Source organism: Phocoena sinus, chromosome 12 (genome assembly GCF_008692025.1).
Source record: "Phocoena sinus isolate mPhoSin1 chromosome 12, mPhoSin1.pri, whole genome shotgun sequence".
Taxonomy (NCBI): Eukaryota; Metazoa; Chordata; class Mammalia; order Artiodactyla; family Phocoenidae; genus Phocoena; species Phocoena sinus.
Window position 1 is genome coordinate 38,479,400 of NC_045774.1, and position 9,654 is coordinate 38,489,053.

Here is a 9,654-nt window from a genome sequence, read left to right on the forward strand (position 1 = left end):
TTCCATATAAATTTTAGGATTATTTGTTCTAGTTCTATAAAAAATGTCATTGGTATTTTGATAGGGTTTGCATCAAATCTGTATATTGCTTTGTGTAGTATGGACATTTTTACAATATTAATTTTACCAGTTCAAGAACATGGGGTATCTTTCCATTTCTTTGTATCATTTTCATATTGCTTTATCAGTGTTTTATAGTTTTCAGAGTATAGGTCTTTCACCTCCTTGGTTAAGCTTATTCCTAGGTATTTTATTCTTTTTGATGCAATTTTAAACAGGATTGTTTTCTTGCTTTCTCTTTCTGATAGTTCATTATTAGTGCATAGAAAAGCAACAGATTTCTGTATATTAATCCTGTATCCTGCAACTTTACTAAACTGATTTATTAGTTCTAATAGTTTTTTGGTGGAGATTTCAGGGTTCATTACAGTCTCATTACAATGTGAAAAACAAGAGCTAAATAGTTAAGAATCACTCCCACTCAGTAAATCAGTCATCCAGCCATTGTAATCCAGTTAAATAGATTAGAGTCAGGTGAGCTGAATTGAGTGCCAGCAGTGGGACACATAAACAAAAGTTACAAAACCATTATGGAAACAGTTGGACCCTGAAACCCTGGTTTTGATTAACTTCTGGGCCAGAATCCAGCTTGACAGATCACATGGCTTTCCAGATGACAGCGAGTAAAACCCACCAACCTTCAAGGGATACAGGGCAAGAAGCAAAGCCAGTGTCAAGTTATGAAGGAATAAGTCAAACTCCTTAGTTCAGCTCTTTTCTCTCTTACTGTAAAGTTAAGGGCTGAAATTATTTAAGAATGTTAGAATGGGGAAGAGGAAAGTGTGTAATACCCACCTACCTGCACACCCACGTGCACTTGTGCACATCATTCTTCTTGGATTATTTAGGAGTCAAAAAAATTCAAAGTAGCTGCAAAAGATTTTGCCACTTCTTTGAGAAATTTGTTTCAGAGCTTTTCTTCTCTGTGGAATTCATAAGAGATGATGGTTCTTCAAAGTGTGTTCATGTTCTCAGTCTTCATTCTGGCCTTGGTTGCCCCTCAGAAAGAGCGGGTTTATTGCTCAACTGATGAAGTTAGGGACCAGGGCCACTCCCTTGCCAGAGACCCTCCCAGGACCCTGGGAAGGACCACAGCAATTTTTAATTTGTGATTTTGTGTCATTTTATTTTGTTTTTATTGAAAGAGCCCTCTACCTTCACCCTCTGACCCAACTTGAGAGAGGTTATGACTTAAGTTACGGGAGATATCGTGGAGATAATCTCCCATAGAAAAACAAAGTAAAATCCTCTTTTGCAACATCTGAAAGGACAGCACCATTTCAATTCTTGTCCTTATTCTACAAGCTCCAGGTGAAATGCGGAATTTCAAGTGAATTCCAGAATCAAATGTATATATGGTGGGTGGTTTTGAAAATTACGATGCTTCTTGAAGGAAATTCTTACTTGTAAAGCAAAGAAGTAACTACAAATAAGTCTATTGAGTCAAACTCAAAGGGTTTGCTGAAATAATGCCTGGTGGCTTCGAAATCTGTCCAAAGATGTCCATATCCTTTAATTCATTTTAGTTATCTTTACCCTCCTCACTATATCACTGGAATAGGCAAATTTCTTAACTTAAAAACATTATAGATATAAATCCTCTTTACATTTTGTATGCTATTAATTAAAACTCCATTAAAAAGAAACAAATGTGACAAAGTAGAATAAATTTACTTGGAAATTTACTTTTTTACTCTGAAAGTAATGGTATATTAATAACATTTAGAAAACGGATTTTAAAAGGCCTGTAATACATTAAAATAATAAATTTAAATATATTCCTTTTCAGTCTTTTGTTCCTGATTTTTATATCCAGTTCTGCTTCTTGCTCACTATGTGAACATGTGTAAATCATTTGATGTCTCTAAGGCTTAGTTTCTTACTCTGGGATGCCTTTCTTAAAAGGTTGTTATGAATTCCAAAGAGAGGATGTACATGAAAGTGTTTTGGCAATTGTAGAACAGAATATAGATCCAACGTAGTCCTGGATGTTGGTTGAAAGTGGTCCCCCAAATTCTAATCCACACAGGAGGAATTACCTTAAGGGATGTACATGACTTCTGATTCAGTTAATGTGGCTTAAGACAGCCTAGGTTTGCTTGGAACAATTCCAAGATGACTGAGCCTCCCCCAAATGCTCCCTTCCAGTAACACACATAAACTACAACTTGGATCCTAGTTTAGACTCATGATCTAGGATTAGATGAATTCCACCACAGAGGAAGTCAGAATTCAAAGGTAGTTAAAGTGTGCCGTGCCTTTTCTCTATGTAAATGATGATATACATTTGCTAAAAGGAGGGTGGGATTTTCATTAACTTTCTGAAATGATACATTTTATACACTGTTATTGTAACTGTGTAAAATAAACTGGTATATAATTCTTCGGTAACTAGGCACAGATAATTTATGGATAATAAAATAATTAATAAAATAAAATTAAAATTAATAAATTAAAATTAATAAAATTAATAAAATGATAAAATTATTTATTTTTTGCGTAGATCTATTCCTTTTATTTTAGAAGTAATTGTGGTTTGGTCAGATATAACAATTACAAACCTAAAAAGTAATTATGCTAAACACATTATTTTAACTTCTTGTCTGTGTAACAATATATTTGTATTCTCCTTTATTGGTTTTATGTTTATATCTGAATTAAAAGAAAAACTTTATATGAAATAATATTTTCAATTTATTCTCTTATTTCAGATTTGGATGAATTAATTTGTGCATTGATAAACACTAAGTTTATGAATATATGCACTACATCCTCATATTCTCAGTTTTCTGAGGAATGGCTATTTAATATGTTTTAACACTATTTTCTTTCCCTTATTTCAGCAACAACTAAAAAAGATGAAAAGAAGGAAGGTATGTTTTACGCAAAGTTCCACTATGCTTTTTGTGTGAACAGTTTACCAATAATCAGAGTTGAATTTTGACTGCCAGCTTGTCTGTGTTTACTTTGGATCTATTATGTGCATACATTTTGTGTGAATGTGTTTTTTCTAGAACATCACTTCACACTAAAGGCTGAACTACTTTTTTAAAAAGTAATTTTAATCTAATATTTCTCAATATACAGGGGGTAAAACACAACCTCTCAAAATCCCGGCCCTCCTATTTCATTAGCAATTTTATCGAATTTCAAAAATACATAAAATACAGACCACTTTTCTCATATTGACTACTTATATCTCTGACACTGACAAGCAACTGATGTTATTTTGTTCTATCATGTTGAAAATAAATCATAGTCCATCACTTGCACTCCACCTCCCTTTGTCAAGATGTCTTGATACGGAGTCATTTATTCCCTGCTGTCAAAAAGAGACTGCACCTGATGGACTTATACAGGCAAGAGAGACTTTATTCAAGACTATTGCGATAGGGGTCAAGTCTGTTTACAATAGGAGAAATTGAACTCAACTCCGCTGTAACAAAAATGAGAGTTTTAATATTCTGGTGTGAGCTCGTAGAAAAGCACTGGAGGATGTTGGTGGGTTTGGGGTGGGAGCTGGTCAATGTGATGAGGCCATCTGGGTTTTTTAATTTCCTATGAAATTAGGCTCCTACCCTTCCACAGAGACTGGGATATAGGACTGCTATCTCCTTTGATGATTATGTTTCAAAGTGATGTCTTGCAGATCTTGAGAAAGATATTTCTGGTTGTAGAAGATTTACGTTTCAAAGGGACAGAGAAAGAATTTACAACTGCAAGTTTTCTAAAGTAAATGCTCTGCTAAAAGGGTGGTCAGGGGCCTATAGTCAAGAAGAAAACTGTCTAAACTTTATTCAAGTTGATGGGAATGTTAAGGCCTTCTAAGTCACTGTGACTCTATTTAGAGATGTTTCTAATGCACAGCCTGACTACTCTTAGATAGGGTCTCTAGTTATCACTACTGTTTATTAATCTAGGCTTATTTTCTCAGTAAAAATGGCATGTAGATATAAGCAATCACTTATGACTTTGAAAATGACAATTATATTCTAAATTAGTGTTCATATGATCTGAGAAAAAATAAGAAAACAAGTGTTATATTTTATATTTAGTATCATCAGAATTTTACATAGTCCTGATAGCTTGGGAGTCACATTCTGCTTCTGTTAAACAAGAATCTAAGAGTCAATAGATCTGAGAAGGAGAAAATATTTTAGTTGGTTATTACTTACCTAGGAGAGAAAAACATAGTATCATAAAAGTCAACTAATACATATCACTGTGTTTATTATAAAGGCATAGAAATCAGTATTAATTCCCCATATACACATAGCAAATATTTCAGTGCATTTTGGAAATTATATCATTTATATGATCAACATTGTGGTGTGTATACAGAGACCTTACAAGAAAAAAGAGATAGTAAGTTCCTGATACAGCTTTTGACAGATAGTAAGTGCTCAAAGATGTTTATCTTCCCTCCATCCTTCCTTCTTCTGAATAAAGAATAATTTACCATTTGATTTAGGTAAAGGAGTAATATGAACAGTTATTTTTCCACTCATTGGCATTCAAACCAAAGTATTAGAAGACTTCTGGGTATATGAAACAGTAGTCAAATTACAATTCACAGCTATAAGCTTTATACGTATTTTTTTCCCCTCATTGCTATGATTGGTTCTGTTTTTCCTGAATTATGTGGCTTTTTTCACTTTTCTGAAAAATTGTCCATATGCGATGGACAATTTTTGGAAGAGCCTGGGGAGCCCAAGCAGAGCTTTGCCCTTGGAGACTCAAGTAATCCAGTGTACATCACCAGCTGTGAAATATATAAAACATATACTCCTGACTATTTCTTAATATTACCATCACTATCATCATCATTATTATTAAATTGTCATTTCCAAAGGGTTTTATGGATTATCGCTCATCTCTTGTTTGGAAAACTTTTTTTTTTTTTGCGGTACGCGGGCCTCTCACTGTTGTGGCCTCTCCCGTTGCGGAGCACAGGCTCCGGACGTGCAGGCTCAGCGGCCATGGCTCACGGGCCCAGCCACTCCGCGCCATGTGGGATCTTCCCGGACCGGGTCACAAACCCGTGTCCCTACACCGGCAGGCAGACTCTCAACGACTGCGCCACCAGGGAAGCCCTGGAAAACTTTTTAAATTGGTAAGATGATGATATTTAACACAAAAACTATTCAACGTAATTTTCATTGCTCTCATTGTATAGTAGGAGAATAGGCTTAATGGCCAGCTATTCTAGGCAGTGGCTTGATTTTACATTTCACGAGTTCGTATTTCCCTCTCTGTATCTTCTGTTAAGCAAAGCAGAGGAGGTATATGGACTTAAGCTTCTTGGCTCTTGTTTCTTATTTTCAATGATCTCAGTAAAGATTATAGAAATCTTTTCCGTAGAGGCAGGAAGCACATTTTTCCTCAAATGAGGCAAGTTTAATACAAATCATCAGGTGGCATACAATTTGGATTTTCAGTATTTTATTTTACACACAGTTTATTCACGTTCAACCTTTTTGGATATAGTCAAAGATACTAAAGGTTGACAACTTTCCTGAAAAAAAAGAGAATAAGGGGGGTTTCAGGGATTTAATTAGAATGCTCTTGAGAAGTTTTTGTGGTGAATTTTAAAACACAGAAATAAAAGTGCATATGAACTTCTTTATGATAAGCAGGCATCAGGCCACAAAGAGCTTCTTGCATTAGTGAACTCTGAAGATTTGCTGTTCATATTAAGATCTTATTACAGCATATCTCATCAAATCTCTTTCACAAAACGTATCAAGAGAGACCCTTGGCTCCATTGAGCTTTGCCCATCAAGTTCACTGTTGTTAGCAGTTTTGGTGTCAGAGCAAGCATATCTTAGCCTAAGTAGAGTAACGTTTCTGAATAAATGTTCAGCTGAGGTCCTTCTGTGACAAGACTTTTTCTACTGAAGTTGCCACTCTTTCTCCCTCGACAGACACTTTCCTTGTGATTTATTAACACACGTTCCTACTGTCCATCAGGTTCCCAAAGTCAAAGTCCTAATCAAATTATATTTTTCTTTATAAACATATGCTTATTCCTTTATTTCTTCTTATAGAGTCATTCCATTCTCTTTGCAGACACCAGGACTCAAATTGTAGTGTAAACTTTGACTCCTGTGTTTCCTTTGCCACTAAAATTTAGTCCTCCAGAATTTTTAATTTGACTAAACTCTCTTGTCTAATCCATCCTAAAGTAATTAGAAAAGCTAATCTTCACTCACAGCCTCCATTCCTTCAGTTGCGACCTCACATCCTCATTTGTGACCTCATGTTGGTCTTACTAACCTTTTGCATGAACCAGGGAAACGGTCTTAAAAATCAGAGGTTCTCAAGATGTGGTCAAGGACTACTGGAAGTACCTGAGGCCTTTTCAGTGGTTCTGCAAGATCAAAACTATATTGATAAAAATATGGATTTATCATTTCTTTCTCACTCTCATTCTCTTATGAGTGTGCACTAGAGTTTTCCAGAAGCTACACAGTGTGTGATATTGCAACAGAATGAATGCTTAAGGAGATATGCGAATCCAACTATCTTTGCCAGACATTAAGGAGATTCACAGAAGTGTAAAACAAAGTCCTTCATCTCATCATTTTTTTGGTATTGGAAAATATATTTGTCATAAAAAGTATATTTATGGTAACAGGTAACAGGTTTTAAATTTTTAAATTAATATATATTTAAAAATATTATCTGCTTTATTTTTTAAAATTATAAATGTTGTAGATAGAATAAAAGCTGTTTGGGGTCCTTTACAATTGTTAAGATTTTTATAGGAGTCCTGAGATAAAAACGTTTGAGTATCTCTGACCTAAATAATCATTCTGCCTGTAATGTTTTCCCTAAATATTTTCTTCCAAAATACTGAACTGACTTCATGAAACACTTCATGTCATTACCTATTTAAAATAGTCAGTGGCACCACACTGACCACAGAACATAGTCTACAAGCCTTAACCTGTAACTTAAGTCCCCACAGAGTGTTTCCTGACCTCCTGTCAAGCACGTATCAAGGCAAAGTCAAAGCCAAGGACTGACAAATTCCACCAGTAAAAATACAATGATCTCTTTTGAGATTGAGACAGTTTATTACTTTCATGGCCAGCAAAAGCAAGGGTATCTAAAGGTGCCAGCTCTTCATTGTCCTTGTCCCACACACCAAAAATTCAACACACCAGATAATTCAGCACAAGTTAGGGACAGCTTTTTGCTGAGGATTCAAATCTGGTCTCCAGGTCTGTTCTCAAAGGGTTCTAGGCAGGAGAACCCAGGAGGTGATGAGAAGTTGTCTTATGACAACCTCCAGGAGAGACAGAGAGGCATGTGGAAGATGACCTCATAGAAAGTCCTCATAGGCCTCCCATCCCCTTACGTTCTTGAAGGATCACAAGACATCCTGCCAGACTCAGAATTAGCTGTGGTTCAGATCTTTGCCTGAATGGCATGTATGGCTAGTGCAAAGCCACCAGGGCACCGTGGTGGAACCTGTACCCTACTCTCCCACCCAGTTTCTTCCTTTATATATTATGTGTTTCATCCATACTAAGTCACTTTCAATTTTACAGATACAATGTGCTGTCTAGCCATTGTCCCTGCTATTATCATAATAGATCTTATCCTTTCCTTTTCCTTCTATGAATACTCAGTGTTCTTAGGGCTCAAGATAAATTCTCTTCCCTCTAGGACAAGGGTCCCCAACCCCCCGGGGAACCAGGCCGCACAGCAGGAGGTGAGCAGCGAGCGAGCGAGGGAAGCTTTATCTGCCGCTCCGCATTGCTCCCCACCGCTCCCCATTACTTGCATTACTGCCTGAGCCATCCCCCACCCACCTCGTCCATGGAAAAATTGTCTTCCACAAAACCCGTCCCTGGTGCCAAAAAGGTTGGGGACCACTGTTCTAGGATGTCTGTCTGAACCTCCCAATTAAATATTTTTTCTCGGGGCTTCCCTGGTGGCGCAGTGGTTGAGAGTTTGCCTGCCGATGCAGGGGACACGGGTTTGTGCCCTGGTCCGGGGGGATCCCACATGCCACGGAGTGGCTGGGCCCATGAGCCATGGCCGCTGAGCCTGCGCGTCCGGAGCCTGTGCTCCGCAACGGGAGAGGCCACAACAGTGAGAGGCCCACGTACTGCAAAAAAAAAAAAAAAAAAAAAATTTCTCTTTCATTTATAATCTCCCTTCAGAGTTTTTGTGTACTTCCTTAGTATTGTTTATTTCATGCCCCTTGTACTTCATATTACTTGCATCATTTTCCTTCTATTCTACTTGACTTTAAGACTTTTGACTAAAGGGACCATGTCTAATTCACTTTTATCCCCTACAGGAACTAACACATTTCCTTAGTTTGTACATTGCTCAACAAATATTTGTTCTGTGAATGAATCAGTAATATCTAGGACTCTTAAGATAAATATTATAGCCACAAGAAGTAAGAGTAGGCACTCAAATTTTCATATCCCAGGCAAGAAACGATTTTTTTTTCAAATTGGGAGTTGTATTATAGTGAGCTTTTTAGGTCTGGGAATTTATAGTCAATTACTAACAATTTTATCTTAAGTGTATATGATCGTTAGCTGCTACTTGAGTTACAGTAGCAGATCTAGGTAGATCTCATTCAACTAACCTCAGCTTCGTTGATGAAATCCTAGGGGTTGGAAAGCCTGTGGGTTTTTTTAAAAAATAAAATTATTAATTTTATTAATAATAAATAATAAAAAAATAAAAATAAATAAATAAATAAATTATTTTAAAAAAATAAACTTATTTATTTTATTTATTTATATTTGGCTGCATTGGGTCTTCGTTCCTGCACCCGGGCTTTCTCTAGTTGCGGCGAGCGGGGCCTACTCTACATTACCTTGCATGGGTTTCTCATTGTGGTGGCTTCTCTTGTTGTGGAGCACGGGCTCTAGGCACGTGGCCTTCAGTAGTTGTGGCTCGCGGGCTCTAGAGCTCAGGTTCAGTAGTTGTGGTGCATGGGCTTAGTTGCTCTGTGGCATGTGGCATCTTCCCGGACCAGGGATTGAACACATGTCCCCTGCATTGGCAGGTGGATTCTTAACCACTGCACCACCAGGGAAGTCCTCAAGCCTGTGGGTTTTTCAACACAGGTTATCTTCTGAAGGATACAGCTCCATTGAGAACAAGCCAGATGAGATTTATTATTTACTGTAACTAGGGCAAGGCCAAGTAGAGTTGAATGCATGTGACAATTAGTCCTAAGTTCTAGGAATTCATCATTGAGATCTGAAGAGGAATCATGCTGAAAAACAATGCAAAGTTTCTGTTGTAATTGAATAAGGATGCCAATTGGCAAGTCACACACACACACACACACACACACACACACACACACACACATACATGGCATACTTCATTACCTGATTTATTAGACTATCAGAGAGTTAATTTTTCCCTTCAATATGAATTGGTATTTCATTTTCCTCTGGCATCATTCATGAACATAATAGACCATACCTGATACATCGCTAAAGTTGATTGAGTGATGAATTGAACAGATTGCAAACACATCACTGCTTTTCAATCAACTGCTGTGGGTCTCAGTGTTCTTAATAGAAGACTGTTGTTCAGATTATTGGGCCT